General features: G+C 37.7%; 2 non-coding genes across 2 annotated transcripts; both read right to left on the bottom strand.

Annotated features, from left to right (window-relative positions):
- Positions 1–6,564: 6,564 nt before the first annotated feature.
- Positions 6,565–6,646, bottom strand: Trnas-aga. The gene has a single exon. It is a non-coding gene; the product is annotated as a tRNA-Ser (tRNA).
- Positions 6,647–6,910: 264 nt separating this feature from the next.
- Positions 6,911–6,992, bottom strand: Trnas-aga. The gene has a single exon. It is a non-coding gene; the product is annotated as a tRNA-Ser (tRNA).
- Positions 6,993–20,319: the final 13,327 nt, after the last annotated feature.

The following is a 20,319-nucleotide window of genomic DNA, read 5'->3' as shown; positions in this document are numbered from 1 at the left end:
TATGGACACCCCCCATTCCATTGACTTTTGGGGCCCAAAAACGCCGCCGAATGGGCGAACTTTGATTGGCGGTTTGTGGCAGAAAATTGCAACGAACTTTCAGCATGAAACGTGATTAAATAAGAAATTGCAAAGCTCTTTCAAAGGCGTGAAAAAATCATACTAAGTATTATTTAATTTTGGTTTTTTTTTCGGGGGGGATAAATCACATAATTTGATTGGTTTATTTCATTTTGGAAATTACACTTTTTTTTTGAGAATCCAAGCCTCATGTTGCTTAGCAACATGTTGCTAGGCCTGTCAACATGAAATCGAAATTGCAACTTGAGATATCCTTGCCACCGAAAAAGCGTTCAACGAACTTTCCAACAAAATAATCAAATAAAAACAAGAAAATTGTTCTTCAAGGAGGGAAGGACAACACTGCGTATACGCAATGTCAGCAACAACAGCAAGGGATATTGGGACACGAGGGCGTCAGGACTTCGGGACTCCAGGACATCAGCTGTTGTTGTTGGCGGGCTGCAGGACCCCAGACCCCAGGACACATTCGGCGCATTTTGATTTACGCCCAAAAAAAAAAACACAAAAAACAAAAGAAATAAGAAAAAGAAGCCGAAGAACCGAACCGAAGACGAACAGAGCGGCAAAAAAAGGTTGAAAGGAGTTCAATGCACTCCGATGACGTTAGGGATAATCCAGCAGGACTCGAGGACTACCCAGGACTACCAAGGGGCCGGAGTGAGGAGGTCTCGAAGAACTGAGAACTGAGAACTGAGGACTCGGGACAGCAGGACCCACGACTGTCTTGTGTATAGACACGCACACGTGCCCAAACACAGGAAGAAAAAAAGGATATCCTTAAAGGATTTCTAAGTCAATGTTGTAGGAAAAGTTTCTCAAGGAAGTAATAATATTTAAACAATATTTGCATTAATTTATTATTATTTAAAACCTATTTATTCAAAACCTAACAAATCATCAATTAAAAAAGTTATACCTCTTGCCTTTTCTTTTAAAAGAAAAATCTTAAAAATCTTAAATCAATATATAATTTCTTTAAGTGCCTTATCCCGGATCCTGGCCGCATCCTGCGGGGGGCCATTGGCTTTTTGGGCTTCGCCGGCGCGTCGGCAGTTTCGGCGTCTTCGTAGGGCTTCGGACTTTTCGGCTCGCCGGCTTTTATTTTATGCCATTCCATTTTCGGGTGTCAATGTCCTGCGTGCTGTATCTGTATCCTTGCAACTGCATCAGTGTGAGTGTGTGTGTGTGTGTGTTAGCCATGTGTCCTGTGTCCTGCTAACGTTAAGTTCTCGATTCGCGCTGCGTTCTGCGTTACGCTCGTCACATTTTATTAGCCCGTTTTGCAGGCTGCAGGACATTGAACGTCTGTCTCCCTGCGCGAGTCCTTTGTGTCGCAATAAATAACACACATGTGTGTGTGTGTGTGTGTGTGTGTGGGCCTTGCCTGTTTATTTTCGTTATTTGTATTCTTATTTCTTTGCCTTAATTTTTTCTTTTCGCCTTTTTCGGTTTAGATGTCGTAGGTGCATTGAACTGCAGGCCGGGCCGCCTCCTCGACGCTTTTTCGTATTTTTCTCGGCGGGGGCGATTTTGTTTTGGTCCTCAAGACGGGTGGCACATCCTTCGCTTCGCTTCTTAGGGTCTTTGGAGTTTTTAGGGATACGGGATACTCTGCTTTTTAAGGATCTTTTTTTAGTCTTATTAGAAAAATATTTTGTTTCTAGACTATGAATTATTTTAGGATTTTTGTATTATTTTATATAAAATAAAGAAGAAAAATAAGAAAGGTTTAATGGAATAATTTAATTTTTACTCTTAGAGGTGATTTTTTAAAGCCTAAAGCTTAAAATTTTAAGGCTCTTAACTTATTCTAGATATCTTCAGTTTATAAAATATTTAAAAAATATATATTTAGAACTAATTTATTCAGACTTAAATCCTTAAATTTTACTCATTTAATATGGAATATTTTATAGAAAGAGCATCTAAGAATTCGTTTGGAATTTAAATTCTGTCGGCCTGTCAAAGGTTTTTGTGTGTGAAGGACAATTTTTTGGTCAAACAATGGGCATATCCTTCGTAACAGAGGCATGTGTGCTTGTGTCCTGATGCACCGTTATCCGTGGGCCAGGACCTCTTTTGGATTAGGGCCATTGACAATTGCAACAAAAAAAGCAAAAAGACGAGGGCGAGGGCGAAGACTTTGGTGGAAAAAAAAAATATATATATTTAGGGATCAGGGTCTGAGGCAGCTGTCCTTCCTCTAACGGGAATACTTAACCCTAAGCATATTTCGGCGTTTCTTTTCTTTTGTGTGTGAAATGCATTTTGGTTTTTTCGCCTTTTCTTTTTTTTTTTTTTTTGGGAGGGCGCTAATGATGATGAAGCGGCCAAAAAGGGGGGGTGGGGTGTGTGCACCAACAACAACAACAAAAACACGAAAAAATACAAACAACTGGCAACTGTCTCCTTGATGCGTCCTTCAGGAGCTCTCTGGCGCATGACTTTTGCCTTCTTCTTGCCAAATTCGCCAACTTTCTGCTGCAAGTCACAAAAAAAAAAAACAACAAAAAATAATATACATATATATTGCGTTATTTTCTTCTTATTTTCTCCTCCTCCTTTTTTTTATTATTATTATTTTTTTTTGGAGGAGTAGCAGGCGACTTTGTCTTTTCTGCAAAAGAATGCCTTTGGGGCATTTAGATAAAAAATACATGAAGGAGCCAAAGCCAAGCCAGAGTGTACTAAAAAACAGATGGGGGCAAAGGGGTTGGGATGAGGGGGTGTGGCACGGGGCAGGCCTGCATATTGCACTTGAGAGGAAAAACAGCAACAAACAGTGCAACAAACAACAACAACATCTACGACAAAAAAATGAAACAACGGAGAAAATTGTGAAAAAATCACAAGACGCACATAAAATGTGAGTGAAAAAAATGAGAAAACAGCCAAGATGGCAGCAAAAAAAAAAAAAGAAAAAAGAAAAGTGTAATAGAATTTTCCAGGGAAAGGTTTTTCGACAAAAAAAATAAACAAAATAAAATAAAATCAAAGGAACAACAGCCCCAAGCTGAGGCATTTCCATCTGCCTTGTTTTCTTCCTTTTTTTTTGTAGTTGTATTTTATGATTTATAGAATTATGCAAAAAGGCATTTTTTTTTTATTTTTTTGCTTGGGATGTGCTCTTAAGGTGGCATAAAATATCTTAAAAAGGCCACTTTTTTAGACAAAAACTAGATAATAAATACATTTTTTGAATCTAGTTTAGTTAAATACATTTTTTGAATCTAGTTTAGTTGATAAGGAATATTTGGTAACAGAAATTTGTTTATATTTTTTTAAATTTGTTGGAAAAAAAAGTAAATAATAATAAAACTATCATAGTTTTTATCATATTTATGTATATTTCCTTAAAATAAAAATGTGACTAGGTTGGTGTTGGATTAGGAATAGTGTGGCCAGCATTTTTAAAAGTTCAAGGCCTCTTTGCCTTAATTCGCTTTAATTCCAAACGCTTTAATTCCAAAAAATGTCAAAAACAACTTCTCAACTCGTATTTTTTTTTTTGTCAAGAGAGTGTCGAACCCTTCTTGAAACCCCTGACCGAATAAAAGCTCGGCTCATATGAGATGTGTCTATGAAACGCAAACAGAGCCAACAATGTCATTGCCTGGCTAATCTACAGCAATTTTTACGCTTTTCACAAGAAATCCGCAAAATAAAAACCTACGAACGAAACGAAAAATCTTCAGGCTGTGAGGAGGAAAATTGAAGGAGAAAAACTGAAAAGAAAGAAAACTTTGGACTCTGAATGCTCGGGAATTTTCCTTTTCATCAGCTTAAAAGCCTGATTATGGAATGAGACTGGGACTTGGAATGGCGCAATGGGTGGACAAAAAAAAAAACAAAAATAAAAAATAATACAAAATCCGGGGCCAAAGGAGAATTATACGAAAAGAAAACGAGGGGAGACCCAATGATGATGAAAGATACATTTGTAGCGCACAGATACGCGCGTTACTTTTATACATTTTCGTGCATTCTATCCACTCGATGTTGTGCATCTCAAAGATGCCCCGACCATCCTCCACCCACTCATCCATGAGCTTCTCCACTTCCCATCCATTTCCCATCCTGCCCTGCTGTGCAGTCTTTGGGTTTATTTTATTTTTTCCGCATTGTCAACGCTTTGGGAGTCGTCGCCTCATAATCCGTTATTAATTGCCCAACGACATGTTACCAGGATCTAGAAAGAAGGAGAAACGGTTAAGTTTTCAACGGGCTTGGCCACTCGATAAGGCCACTGCGAAAAAAATTTATTAATTTTAAGGGTTTTTTAGATGTGGAAAGTAATACGATCATATCTGTGGAGTTATTTGTTGTTTAAATAGATTTTTGTTGAAAAAAGGTGTGACCAAAGTCGTATTATTTCTGTTTTGGCTTGGGAACAGTGTGCCCAGGTTTATTAAGACTCATTTTGGTTAAATAAAATGTGAAAGGAAGTCCTAACGCGATTATTTTATAATTTTAAACATTTCTTAGTAATCCCCTCTTTTTTTCTGTGTGCTCTCCTAGAGTTTATGTTGATACATTTGTATCTTTTGTCTGCACAACTTCATTGAAGCAGCTTGAATGAAAAACAAAAACAAAAACTTTTGCAATTGCATCCACAAGTGTGCGCCTGTGTGTATCTGTATCTTTAGTGGAGTAGAGTATCTGCACCTGTATGAGACGGCATTCTGTTGCCATATCGGTTTCTTTTGCGCCCTACACTTGTTCCATAATTTATTTACTCAAAACACGCAAAATTATTTTATGCAAATGATTTCTTCGTCGAGTTGAGTCAGCTTACCATTTATCTATATAGTACATACTATACTATACTATACTATGGTATATAAGTAGTTATGTATTAAGATATATAGAGGGAAGTACCCTCCCCTTTGACTTGTCCGGCTGCCATTCGGGGGCGTGTTTATTTTTCCACCACTAATAGGGCTCCGAAGAGCCACATATTCAAAAATGAATAAAATAATATCGAGGTAATTATTACTGAGAGGTCATTAAGCTGTGGCCACTAGAGAGATCTCTGATTACCAGAAAACATTGCCCCGGATTTGTCAACCGGCGGCGATAATGTGGCAATAATTACAGAAAACTGCCACAGTTTCCAGGTATCGGTAAGACGAATCGCTTGTTGCAGAAACACAATAAAATTAATGAAAACATAGCCGAAGCGGCAAAGAGCCAAGGGAGCCAAGGGAGCCAAGAAACTGAAATAATTTCAACATATACATATATTGTATTAAAATCGCCGCAAAGGTAACTAATTTATGGCGTGGCCCAAAAGTGAAAATCCTAAACCGAAGAAGAAGGTCAGCAAAAAAATAAGAAAAAAGAAGAGATGGCTTGGAGTTCGTGTGACCATTCGGGCGGTATCTATCAGATACATAAATTAGACGAATGCGTCACCATTTGCGAATTTTGTATCTTGGCTTGCCGCTCACATAATTTTACATTCGATTTCCTCAATTAGCCGGCTCAGGAGCAGCTGTGCAAATTCTTTTTTTTTGTATCTGTGAGATGGGCAGCTCTAAACTCTAAAGTCTAAAGTCGATTAATCAACGCAGGCTTCGGAGGCGAATTTGGGTCAAAGTCTTTCGTTTGTGCGGTCGTTTATCTCTCGGATACATATATACTCGCAGATACAAAGCCAACAACAACAACCAGCCCGAAATCAGCCCAAAAGATACGCGTATCTAACATTTTCCGCACTTTTTTTCCACCTTTTTTTTTCTGCATAAAAAATTATACTCTTGGAAGGGGTTAGTTTCATTTGTATTTCTTCATGAAAGATCTTATTATTTAATCTTATAATTACATAGAAAATAAAGAATAAACTAAGCCATTAATTTCTTATATTTTAATCTAATTTATATTTATTTTGGCAAAAAGGTAGAACCTTAAAGGTAAGGCTTCTCTTTTAGTATCTTTTTTAAAATGTTTCATTTCATCTGCATATATCCAATCTACACTCAATTTAATAGCTCTAGAAGATAGCTCTAGAGTTAGAGTATTGGAAGCTTCACTCCCCTGATGGTGTCTTGAAATCTTTGCCAATTTTTTTTCTAAGCTGGCCTCATGCGTTGCTCCGATTTCTGTCGTCGATTTGCGCAAGTTGTCGTCGCTTGTTGCTTGTCTATCACTCACTTAGCATCTGGCAACTGCTCGACGCGTTTCTGTTGCCTTTTGGGTATTGTTTTTGTTTTTGTTGCTTTTTTGTTTTTTGCACATTTCTACAACTGCCTCTTTGGGGCGAGTTCAACGCTCGACAGAGTTCCTTGCCCCTTAACCGTCCGAAATCGAAGATTCGGGACTCAGCGGGTGGCCCAACCTAAACGCCTTTAAAATTCAATCAATATGGGGTTAATTACAGTGCCAATTTCTTGCTCTTTGGTTTGGCGGAGCGGAATATTGGCAAAATATTCCTCCCCCCACCAATATTTTATTGAAAAAAAAAAAAAGAGTACTCTCGATCGCAGTCGGTAGGATTCGAACCTACGCTCCCAGAGGGAATCTGATTTCTAGTCAGACGCCTTAACCGCTCGGCCACGACTGCTTGCTTGTCACGCCTACACTAGTTAGTTGGTTTAAGCTAACTTTTTGACATTTATTTATATAAAAAGTATATGGAATAAGTATTTGTGGGTTTATCTTTCAGGAAATGAGAGATATTTGAGAGCTTTTACTATCAAAAGAATTACTAGGCTATTGTTTATTTCTGTGAAAATATAACATAATGTTTGTAGTGGAGAAATGAATAAAAAGCGAGTTTCTAGATAGATTTAATAAATAATTTCGAAAAAAAGATACTTTCCATGATCGCAGCCGGTAGGATTCGAACCTACGCTCCCAGAGGGAATCTGATTTCTAGTCAGACGCCTTAACCGCTCGGCCACGACTGCTCATGACCACCGGGCTTCCAGTCGGCGTCAAAACTTCAAGAAACTATGGACCGGATGGGGCGGTGTGGGGGCAGACCTATAAATAGGAATCAAAAAAGCTGTATAAACTACATAACTATATGCAGATACCACAAATCAATAGGAGACACTTATTTGATATTCATTTAATCAGTTTGGGGATTTTGGGGAGCCTTTTTATGGAATTCGGAGCTTGTAGCTGAGGGATTTGTGTAAAAATGTTCATAATTTATGGTTTCTTAGTTTTCGGTTCAAAAATAAAGAGTTTTCACAATTTTCATATTCAGATATACATATATGCCATATATATTTGTTGTTTCTTATTGAATTAATGTGAAGATAAAGCTAAGAGCCTATAATATGGAGTCTATATACATAAATAGTTCTATTTTTAACAAGATACTATTTTATATACAAATAATACTTATAATCTCTAATAAATATTTGAACTATTTCGAAATAATATTTTAATTTCGCATAGATAGTTAAAAAAAATCATTTCCAAACCAAAATTAAAATAATAATACTATAATCATACAGGTATATCAAATTTCTTTTACAAAACCGCAAGCTATTCGAGATCGTCCTCATTTTTCGAGCTGGAACGAGCTGGGAAACATTTATGAGTTTTATGTTAATTCGAATAATTTTCACAAAAGCTACTACCATATTTGTGCAATTATCGTGCGATCTGGTCGAAACTTTCACAGCCCCCATGGACAAACTGAAATGAACTTGTTAGAAATTATATCAAATGACAATACTACAAGGAAACATCGGTTGGGTGGGCCAGATATGGCCAAGTGATTGGCCAGATTGGCGAATTTTTGCTGAAATCGGATCAAGCCCTATTTATCACTGGCTATATCTCAGCCCCAAACATTAGATCTAATGTGCTACGCAGGGACATAGAGACTCCGACAAGCTCTAGTCCCAAAAAAAATAAAATAATCATAAAACAATAAAAAAAAAATACAATTTAAATCGGCGATGAGCAAAAAAAGATTTTTGCAAACATTTTGGTTTTTGACCTTTTTTGGTTCATTGACTTGACTCTTTCCTCGTATTATGGTTTTGTTTCTCTTTTGGCAACCTATCTATCCATCCACCTATCTAACTATCTATCAAATTCGCTTAAATTTTAATTTTTTGGCTAACAAGATTTTCGGTTTTGTGCTTGCCACATAAAAATTAATTAAAAATCATAAAAGAAAGCGCCGTTAGCGGCGAGTATCTTACTAGGCTGCCCCGCCGCCCAGGAGGGGGTGTGTGCTGGGCCAGCTGGGGGGCGGAGGGGGGCGGAGGAGGGCTGCGCAGGTTCAATGTATCTGACGGATACACGCACAAAAGTTGACTCAACTTGGGCCAAGTTCAATGCTCTACGCACTCTTACGAATGCCTGTCAATACTCTGCGGGAAAAAGGCATTTCTAGCGGGTATATTCGGACTGGAGGGATAAGTTTGTTTGACTGAAAAATAATATAGCTTTAAGGGGTTTTTTATAAATAATTGTTACTGTAATTTTTTCACAATTTTTTAAGGGGTATTTTTGGGATTTTTGAGAAGGTTGCCAGTCTTGGCCAGTCATTAATGGGCTGATTTTCAAAGGTTCGAGAGTAATTTCTTTTAAAATTCTTAAAAAAAATTAGATTTCAATTAAAGCAATATTTATCCATTATTAAAAATAATTATCTAAGCTTAAGAATAAAACTTTTCCACTTTTTCAACTCTTCACTTTCAAAGTTTCAATTACTTAGAAATCATAAAATATTTCGTAATTATTTGTATTATCTTTGAAAACAAAATCCTTTTTTTATAAATTATTGTCTTATTTTAATAATTTATTATTTAAATAATACAGAGCATACAAAACCTGTCACTCATCTAGAAAGTATCTCCGAGTGCCTACTGCCTGTATCTCAGTATCCGTGAGCTACAAACGCACAAATGCGTGTTGAGGGTGCTTAGCCTTGACAATGAAAATACTAACTGTTTATATATAGAATATATATATAAAGAGACATATATATATATATAGAAATGCCGAAAAAGGACAGCCGGTTTCAGGTCTACGGCCTCGTGTTATTTTTTGGGCATGAAGTGAAGTGCGTTGCTCCCTTATTCGGGGGTCAAAATACTTGGATATACATATGTACTTGGTCTTGGTAGACAGGGTATAGTGGAGGGGGTATAGTGAGTAGAAATAATCAATAAGTTAGCTGGCAGACGAGGCGGCAAAAATTGCAGCTACGCTCGCATCTAATTAGAAATTTAAGACGAGGCCCGAGGATTTTCGGTGTCTATTATTTTAGCATTTCTCAAAATAATCATTTATCTTCTTAATCGCTTCTTGTCAGGCCAACCCAGCGTAATATCCTGTCGCGGATGGATGGGGTGTGCCTGGGGGGGGGGGGGGGGGTGGATCAAGGGAAGGTCCTTAAAGGATGTCTTGGCAGCTGCCAAATGTTTTGTCTGCCTTCTCGTCGTCGTTTTCTCGTTTTTCGGCGTACTCTGCCGTTAAATTAGAGGCAAAACTGAAACTATGCAGCCAAAAGCTGTCTAAAGCTGCCACACTTCACTCATCCTGCCACGCCCACGCTCATGCCTCATGCCTCTTGGTCCTTGCTGCTTTCCGCTTGGTCCTTGGTCCTTTTTTGGCCCCTAATAATCCTTTCGCCAGCGCCAGAACCGCTCCATAGTTTCGTGGCGCAAATATTTCACAAATTTTAAAGTGTCCTTTTAGCGGAATATTAGTTGGAAAATGATTGGAAAGTTTACTCAACTGGCCAGGATATATCAGGATTTAAATTCCTTGCAAGTATGTTGGTCCAGGAATGTATATGGTTTTTTTTTTGGAAATAAAAAAGAGTAAAGTAGGAAAGAGTTAATTATCAGGTGGGTATTTAAGCCAAAAGGCAGTTAGCCAACAAGACCATAATACAAATTAAATATTTAAGGCATTAGTACTAATTTTAGTGACTAACTTTAAGGACAATTTCTTAATATTCATCTGCAAAGGTCATGCCTTTAATTGAATAAGAGTCTGGGCCAAGTTAGTGCCTCCTGGCCAACTTAAAGTTGTGTCTGTCAGCCAGCTCCTTCCTTGTGGCTTTCCCGGCCCCACTTTCTTTTATTTTTTGCGAAAATGTCTTCATCTTGTGTTGTTGTTGTTCCCCGTATCTGAATATATATATAATTTTTTGCGGAATATATATATTTTTTTTTGTTATCACGCTTGTTAATGTCATTCGGCGACGTTCCGCCTTTCGGTCTTCGTCCTTAGTCCTTCGTTCCTTTTTTTGTGTCTCGCCTTATTAGCCGCCATTAACACTTTTGCATGACCCCTCCTCCTTCTTCCCCCCCCACCCCCCTGGAAAAACCACCCGCTTGCGGCAGACACTAAAACAACAAAAATGAAGTTGTCTTTTGGGTCTCTGAGTGTTTTTTGTCCGCGAATTTTGTCTTGGCTCGTGTTTCGTCGCCTCATTTTGCTTGCAGCATTTTGGGGCACCTTCCAAATTGCACTCATCATTGCCACAACGCCTCTACCCCCCTCCCTCACAACGCCCCCGGCGCCCGGCATCCTTACTTTTATGCCTCCCATCGTTGTTGTTTTCGTTTTTTGGGATTTCTGGTCCCTGGTCCCTGGTCCCTTTGTCTGGAATTCCTCGTAGCCGGCTAATTAAAAAGCATCTTCCATTTGCCGGTCTTAACGTGGCTAGTTATTCTGGCCAACAAGTCGAAATGTGTCTGCTTTCTGGCTGGCCATCGACCATCAATAGTCAGGGAGAGTGTTGCTTAAATCTTGGCTCGAAACATATTATTTTTTTCATAAATTCCATTAAGAGTGCCCTTCTCCTCGCTTCTCAAAGGGTCTAGTTTAGAAAAAAAATATAATAAAATATTAAATTACAATAAATAAAAAGATTTATTAATCCTAAGATTAATTAGATAGTTTCTTTTGACATCTAAATAAAATTTAAAATTATACTAAATAATTAAAACAAAGAAAAATACTAGAATATACCAACAGACCGATTAGAGCCCTTCTCCACGCTTCTCATAGGGATGACTTAAGAAGCACAATAATTAAAAACTCTACTTCAAATTACAAATAAAATAGAATCTTATTTCTTTTCTTTAAGAATCTCTTAAGTGGGCCCTATAGAATATTACTATTACCATAAATTATTTACTAAAAAGATAGAAGCTTAATACAAAGCCCTCTCGCTAATCTCTCATTGAATTGTAATTACAACCAAAAAGCTAGTAAACAACTCAACAATGACATGAATTAAGCAAACATTTTGAAGACCACCCGGCCGCAAATAGTACAAATTTATTTTTCAAAATAAATTGCAATTTGTTGTTGCTGCCCAGGTCGATGCTAATCTCTGTTGATCCGAAAACGATTCGGATTCGGATTCAGATTCAGATTCGATTCGATTCGATTCGAATCCAATCCATTCGCTTCGTTTGGGGATCTCTCTCTTGAATGCCGCCGTCGCTTTCAAAGTCGTCGATTGGCGCCACAGCAACATGCAACATGCAACAAGCAAACAGTAGCCGGCAAACATTGGCATTGAGTACAATTAATTGAACACCAACAACAAATCGATTGCGCGAACAACAACAACGGACAGGGGACAAGCGGACACCAGACAACGGACAAGCGGACACACGGACACACGGACACACGGACAGCGGACAACGACAATAACAACATGACACATTGTGTTGTTCACATGCCGCCGCTGCAGGGCAACAAAACCAGATGAAGACGACAAAAAGGAGCAACTTGCAACAAAAGCAACAACAGCAGCTACTTGCAACAGTAGCAGCAGCGGCAACAGCAACCTGCCGGCAACATGTTGCCGGTGTACAAAAATGTTCAAGTCTTTTGTTATTTGCCGACGTCAGGCAACTAAAGTCACCAGCCCCGCCCCCAAAAGGCCTCCCTCTTGGTCATTAATAAGATTATACACTGGACAAAATAATCCACTTGAATCTATTAAAGTTTTTAATCATTTTTGGCTATAGATTTTAAATATATTAAATGCTAATTAAGAAAACTATGAAGCTTTTGTCTAAAAATAAACAAAAAAATATTACAACTTGGTCTGAAACATATTATACTAAAAGATTAAATGCCAAATAGTTTAGTTTTGAAGACATATATTTTTTTAATGTAATTATAAAACATTGAGAATATTTCTTGCAGTGCAGCATCGGCACATCTTGAGTGTCTAATTAGCGTCAACATTTGCTGCTAGCAACATGTTGCTGACAACTGAAAGACCTGCAAGGAAACGAAAGATTTGCTTTTTTGGCTTTTTAGTGACTTCTCCCGCTTCTCTGGCTAAAATTAATAGAACCAGAAACGAAAGATATCTTTGGGTATATCCTCAGACCAAAACTACATCCAAGAAGTGCATATATCTTAGCATTCCTTTCGGCAAAGTGATCAAGTAATGCACTACCTGGACACCTGGAAAAAGGATATGGAAATAATGAAACAAGAAAACTTTCACTTGACATTAAACAAACATGGGCCAATAAAACAACTGCCACCAACTGAGCTGAGGGGCTAGGGCCAGGTGTCAGGTGTCCTCAAATGAAATCAATTTGCCAAATGACATAAACAACAAATCGAAGAGCAAAAGGCCAGAAACTCAGAATCAGACTCGGAAACTAAACCCATGACAGGTTGTTTTTTCCGTCCATAGCTGTTCGGTGAAGGGTTCGAAGTTTCTTTTTATTTATTTAAGTTTTTTGTTTATATTTATTGTTCGAGAAGGGAACTGTTTGAGGAGACAGGTAGGATCTATTATTCTTTTGAGTAAATGGTACTGTAATAGCCTCTAATAGACTTTAAGGGCTAAGAGTGCCTAAAAAAAGTGTTTCAATCTTGTCCTCTTTTAAAAAAGGGATTGAAATTGCTTAAAAAAATAAAAGTTTAATACCACAAGTGCTATAATCTATACCTAAAATTTATTTTAGTCAACCAGTCTCTACAAATTATTGAAAATAATTATTGGAAAAATTATGAAAATTGTTAGAGAATTTGTTAGTAGCTTGTTTTGAAAAAGAGTATTATTTTCTCTTTATGAGGAAACTGTTTATAATTTTTTTGTTTATTGACATAATTCCTGGGTCGGTCCGGGCCCGGGCCGGGCTGGCATGAGTTGTGGGCGGAGTTTCGAACTCCGGCCCGGAGCTTGACAGTCTTGTTGGCTCTATCTTCTAAATGTCGTTCTGTCGCTCTAGTTTGTGTTCGGCGGTTCTACGTCTCCTGTGCCGTTTGATTGACAGTTTTATTAAGAGAATATATATATATATATACAAATACCTGGAATATATATATATATATATATATATATATATATCGGATATGTTCAGGGTTTCAAACAAAAATAACAATTTGTGTTGGTATGACAGACAGGCTTCTGTTTCTGTTTCTGTTTCTGTTTGGTGATGACATGGCATGCAAAGATAGTTGATGTATCTGCCAGATACATGTGCTTTTTTGGAAAATAAATAGCTGTGAGAGCGAGAGGGTAGAAGGGGTAACTGTGCAATAAAAACAAGGCAAACAGGGAAACAGTCAAATGAATTAACACACTTGAGAAGTTGCCAAGCGTCGGCAATTAAAACTCATTAAATCAAGTTAAAAACTTTTTCCAACTGATATCGGGTTGCATCTCCATATCAGACAAGGGGGCTGAGGGGCTAGGAGGGGCTGGGAGGGGGGGATGCCTAGTCAAAGTTTCCGTAACCTTCGCAATAAAGCCACTTAAGTGGGTCATAATGCAGACAAAACAGCCAGCGGGCCAAAAATAGAAAAAAAAAGAAAGGAAAAGCGTCGAGTCGTCGAGTCGAGTCGAGTCGAGTCGAGGAAACTTCTCTCTGGCATATTTATGCTGAAAGCGAAATTGAAAACTTTGCCACCACACACTGAGATACTCCCTATGTACAGCACTCTATATATATATTATATATTTGCCAGAACACACTATATGTGTAACTTGTTCGCCACTTTCTGCTCTGTGCTCCAAAAAAAGAAAAAAAAAACTAAAAGAAAGGAGCCACTTTCACTCTCCTCACTCGCTGGCTGGCCAAACTTGCTCTTGTCTCCTATCCCCAAAAATATATATCCGACTATATACTTTACATATATATATATTAGCTGCATAAAAATGACATTAAATTGTGCGCAAAATAGCGGCAAATAAAATTTAATTCGCAAACATTCTCGGCCATTTATTTCCCTCGGATGGCGCACAAATGTATGCAATATGTGGCGTCAGACTGTGTGCCATCTGAATATTATCCTTTTGTTCAGGGATCTACTCTGGTGATTTAAGGGGGTACTAATAAGGAAACTTGTCTGTTATTTTTAGGAAAAAGAGATGGACACATTTTTATCATTTTCTTATCATTTATTAATTATATCTAATATTTACAATTTATTTTACAGATTGGCCTTAAAACCTCCTATAAAGGTAAGTTTATTTCCAATATTTTATAGCCTTTTTAACTCACAAGTACAAAAAGTATCTAGAAACCTTAAAGCCCTATCCTTTAGTGTAAGAAGTATCTATAAAATCGCAATAATTACCCGCGGAAATAGAGCTCATTTGTTATTCATAATCTCGATTCCTCAATTGACTTGATCCTTGGTTGGCTTGGAAAAGTTGAAAGTGTTTTTCCCGCAGACTTCCCATTCCCATTCTTCTTCTTCGACTTTTCTTCGCCTTTTCTTCGGATTGTTGCCTCTGCTGCAACTTGCTCGTCTCTTTGACTTTGCAACTTGCAACTCAAACACTCGCCCCCACACTCCCACTCGTGCCACATGGCGTCAAGTATTTATTGTGCTCAGCTTTTCTTCATCTTGTTAGTGTTGTTGTTGATACCACCCATTTTTCCTTCAGAAGGAAAGTGAAAACTTTTTGCCGGCAAAACAACAAAAAAAAAATGGAAACTAAGAATCGCGAATAAAATTTAAAACCAAAATAAAGATACTGAGATACTTATTAAGTTGAAGTTTTAATTCTGTTAAATGGTGAGAATCTTTAAGATATTTTTTAATACAATTAATGAGATATTTTATTTATTTTTAAATGAAAAATTTACTCTTCCTTTTTTGTAACCTTTTCATTTAAAAGATATTAAAAGACAGTGAAACTAAAATGTATCTTAAAATGTATCTCTTGTGAAATTTGTTCAAATTATCAATCCTATTTTTAATAGATAGTTTTATAAAAAAAAAGACAATTTAGTAGATTATATAAATATTTTTATCATGAATTTTAAAATGAAAAGTTCAGAAACAGATAATTATAAAGCAGGTGTCTCAAAATAAGAGGACTTGTTTCTATATTTTTTTGTAAGCTGCACCCCCCCCCAGCACTCTGCCTCACCCACATATTCGATTGGAACCTCCGACCTCTAGCCCCCCTCTGCATATCCTATTAGTGTGGATGCGTGTGTGTTAGTGTGTGTGTGCGGAGGGCCTTTGGTCACTCTATTTATTTGTTCCTTCTTTTTTTTTTGTTTTTTTGCCTTTCTTGGGTCAAAACACAAAATTTTTTTTTGGCAGCTTGGCCAAAAACAACAACAACAATATAAACTAAAAAATAAAAAACAAAAACAAGTGGACAAAAAAACAAGAGCTAAAAGTGAGCGCGCGGTGGCAGCGCTGCCCGCGTCCACCTGCAGGGGGTTGCATTTTTAGGCCACACCCACATGCGACGCTGCACTCCGTTGTGATTGGCCCAAAACAATTGGCAGTCAGCTGCAAAAGTACACCAACAAGAACAACAACAGCAAAAAACAACAGCAGCTGCAACAAAAACAACATCAGTGGTGCATGGGAAAAAATTCGTTGCGAAAAAGGCGAAACAAACAAAAAACAAACAAACAGAAAAAAAAGCATGCTAAAAGTAAAAAAATAAAAGAAAACAAAAACAACGCATCACCACCGGAGCAAAAATCGCCCCTTTTGGCAAACGCAGCAAGAAATGCAAAAAAATACTCACACACTCACAAAAAAAAAAAAACAAAAAAACAAACGCAAAAGAAATGAAAGAAAGCAAAAACAGCAGGCAAAGGCAACAAAAAACAACAACAACAAGGAGAACAAAACTGTGACGAGTGCAACAGCGAAACAGAGAGCAAGAGAGATAGAGGGACCCCAAAAGGGGGGCGGGCGGGCGAGAGACAGAGAAGGAGCCAGAGAGTGAGTGAGAGAAAGAGTCGAAGAGTGAGAGCATGTGGCGACCCATTGGGCAGCCGGCAGAGACGCCAACAGCGCTGTCAACGTTAACGCCAACGTCGACGCCGGCGCTGGCGCCTCCCTCGTTTCGTTTTCGTTTCGGTGCGTCCCTTTTGAGCCCTCTTCCCTCCAATGGCAGCCTCCCCCACCCCCATCCCACCAGCACTTTCTTTCCCAGTCATCCATCTCTTTCTGGCAGTCTTTCTTCTAGCAGTCACGTGGCCCAAAGTCACAGTCACCGCCAGGCACTGGTCACTGGTGCCAAAGTATTTGCATTTGAGATCACTTCGAAGGGATGGGGAGTTTACTTGAGTTTTTTATGAGGAAATAAATAAATTATTAAAAAAATATTACTATTTTTAAAATTATTATTAAAATATAAGTGAAATGGTAAGTTTTGTATCTTATGAAAGGGGTTCCCTACTAGGGGACTACAAACATAATTAATATGATAGTAATATGATAGAATTTTGGACAAGGCCTTGAAAAAATACCAGAACAAGTTAAGCTTTATTTTAAAATATTTTTGAAAATTGTATATTTAGTTACATGTGCCTTGGTTTTCTAGAGAGCATTTCTTAAAAGTCTTCAGATCAAGTTATAAGATAAAAGATCTTTATTAAAGTTATAGATTACTTTACAAGGTGGTCATAAGATGCGGTTTTTATTCGTTTTAATTTAATAAGCTCTTGAAAAACATAGGTTATAGTGAAATAAAATCTAAGATAATAAAGAATATTTTATAAAAAACACTTCATAGTTCAAAGGAATAAAAATGTTATACAAATTTTCAAAAATTGCATACATTTTCATAGCCCAGAATAGTTTTTAGTTTAAATTTTCTTTCCTATAGGTTAAAAACTATTAATATTGAATTATTTATTTTTATAAATTTATTTATTAACCATTTAACGAGTTTTACGAATTGAACGAATTGAAATATTAAATATTACGTATACCACCCAGCACTCCATAGGCCGTGAGCGGCGCAAAGTATGCTACAAAAATTGAAATTTTGTTTCTAGGGAAATTCAAGTATTTCTGATATATCTTTTCCTCACAAGTCTCTATATCTTTGATATTGGCAATAATATAGTATAGTAATATAGTATATAGTATACCTATTTGTATATTTTTATTTTGTGCTTCTTGCCAAGTCGGCAACATTCAGTGTTGTTGCATATAATGAATGCTGTGCCGCCCACCATGACATTTTTTGTTGTTGCATGCCTCGGATAGCTGCCAGAAAGAGACGGGGCGCCGAGGGAAAGATAGTTCCTGAAGGGTGGGGGGAGGGTTAGGGGGGGCAGCACGTAAACACTTTTGACATTTTATTTTTCACGCCAGCTTGTATCCCTTCGGATGTGTGTTTGTTCGTGTTGGTGTTGGTCCTTTGTTGCCATTTTCGATGCGCTTTTCCTTTTTCCCCTCCCCCCACCATCTTATAGTGTGTGTGACAGTGTGTGTGTTTGCGTGTGATGTCACCCCAACGGCCTGCTCTCATTATTGGCACAAACTTTAGCCGCCTGCATTTTTCCGGCCATTCGAATGATCCCCATTAGCTTGGGAAATATGCCAAGAAAATTTTAACAATTTTATTCGAAAAGTTGGATAGTTAATTATCTAAACAAGAATGTTTGTGGAATGTAGATATATCTTGTATGGATACATCACGAACTATCATCTCAGATACTTCCTCCAAGAAACTATAATCTGCTGGCAACAAGTCCTTAGGCGCTTAGTCCTTGAGCTCATTATGTCCTTTCATCATCTGGGGTGTATGGTATTATTCGAAAACAAGCAACAAATCTCCATTGGCCCCCCTTTTTTCCTGTTACCTGGCAGCTCCCCTATTTTTTAACTCCCCCCAGAACGGAAACTTTGGCCTTCCTTGCAGTTCCTTGTACGACTTTCAAATGACTTTTTGGTGCGTCAGCTTAGTCGGTTGGCCTTTCTTGGCAGATATCTAAAAAATATCTACCTATATAGTATCTGATTCTTGCGATTTTAGTGGGATTTGTTGATGGTGATGAACTTTAAGGACTTGACCAAAAAAAAGGACTCATCAAGCGAACCAGTCATGTGTGCAGATTTCTAATTAAAAATTGCAAATATATTCAGAGTCCTTGTAAGTGGACAGCCCCTGCCCCTCTCTCTCCCCTTCCTCCCCTTTTAGTCCTTTTATCCATTCTCTTTTCGAGTGTGTGTGTGTGGGTGTGGGTGTGTGTGTGTGGGTAAATAAGCGAAACAAAATGTTGAGTTCCTGCAAAGGACGAAGTATAAAAAATGAAGCAATCAGTGCCGCAGCATATGGGGGGGAGGCAGATTGCTAGGCTTGGGGGGAGTGGCAGGGGGCAGGCGGGCTTATAGTTTCTGAAAAGGCAATCATAGGGATACTCGCTGCACATCAATAAATGAAGGGATCGAACCACCCCCTCTATTTTCCACTCTCCGATTTTTTTCTCCTATATTTTCCTTTCCAGCTATTTTTTAATTTGTTTTTTTTTTCTATTTACCATCTCCCTCTATGCCAGCCGTCCATCTCTTTTTAGCCCCATAGTCCCGATTTTCCATTTCTTTCTATACATACGTCCCATCTCCCTCGCTCCTTGCTCTCTTCTCTTTTTTTTTTTTTTTGTTTAATAATTTTTACGATTTGTTCGTGCTGCAAATTTTTGCGGGGGCCTCGAGCTTTGGAGTCGCCCCTATTTTGCATGTACGTGTGTTGGTGCCAGGATACTGGCACCACCCCTGCAACACCCCGCCCCCCCCCCCTCTCACAGAATGCGATGTATGTGTTTATTGAAGCGTAGCCATTGATTGGCAGGACATCTGCACACGGCATTCATTTCGAGGAGCAGCACCAGAGCCAGGACATCCCAGCACACGAAAAATCCCTCCGAACCACCCCTTTCGATTGTGTTGCGTGTTTGTCTGCAAACAACAGTAAATTTATTTGTTTGCTTCCCAAAATGATTTCCATTTGTTTAAATTAATTAATAGTTTTCAGCGGGGAGCACTTCCCAGCAAGGCAGAGCTGGAAACTACAAATTTATAGGCTTGAATTTTGGATATTCAGTTTCAGATTGATTATTTTTGAACTATTGGCTTCAGAAAAGTTAAGTAAATTATAGTACCTTGAATGGCAAAAGGAAGATTATCTTTAAAAGTTTTCCTTTTATTTAATTTTTAATAAATCATCTCTTGAATAAACATATAAAGATCTCTGAAAACTTCAATCTTTATCACTTTCTTCCTGAATTTTGAAAAAAATATAAACCTGAGCCGGATCTTCCTTTAAGCCATTAAGTCACCTTTGTGTTTAATCTAGAGCTTTTATTTTTTTACCTCTTGCCCCTTTGACCTTGAGCGGACTGGGTTTAATTCATTTAATGCCTCTCGGCCACAGCGATTCATGTGTTCCACCTCCAATGATCTGTCCCATAATCGGGATGAGCTCCTTAGCCCCAGGACTTAACCCTCTGGTGCCCCCTGTCTTTGTGGTGGCAGAAACGGGTTGAAAATAGAGACGAAACGAGGCCATAAATATGGCATTATTTATGGCCAGAAGTCCACCACCAAAGTGGACAGTGCTGAGGTTTTATTCAAAAAGTTACTAACTTAATATAGATGTTTTTCAAAATGATTCTTATTATTATTTTATTATATTATTTATTGAGTAATTTCTTAATTATATGTCTAAAGGTCTTAAAATGACATTCTTTGCTACATGTTTAACAAAAAAAAGATAAATTTTATAGTTTATAAATAAACTAAAAGAGTAAAAATTATTAAATTATAAATTATATAATATTTTAATATAATCTGATGCCTAATTAATATTTTCACAATTTAATTTAAGCATATTAAAAAATAAATACTACTTTAAGACACCCTTAAGATACAAGAATTCTGTCAAAAATGTCTCATTTCAGTGTTTGAAATTCTTAAAAAAAAGAAAACCGTCCATTTGTCAACACTGGCAGCCCCTGTCCGCCCCCTGGCTGCCCAATTTCCTCCCGTCTTCTTATTGGG

Source organism: Drosophila ananassae, chromosome XR (genome assembly GCF_017639315.1).
Source record: "Drosophila ananassae strain 14024-0371.13 chromosome XR, ASM1763931v2, whole genome shotgun sequence".
Taxonomy (NCBI): domain Eukaryota; kingdom Metazoa; phylum Arthropoda; class Insecta; order Diptera; family Drosophilidae; genus Drosophila; species Drosophila ananassae.
Note: the sequence above shows the minus strand (reverse complement) of the source record. Positions and strands in the feature narration are given on the sequence as shown.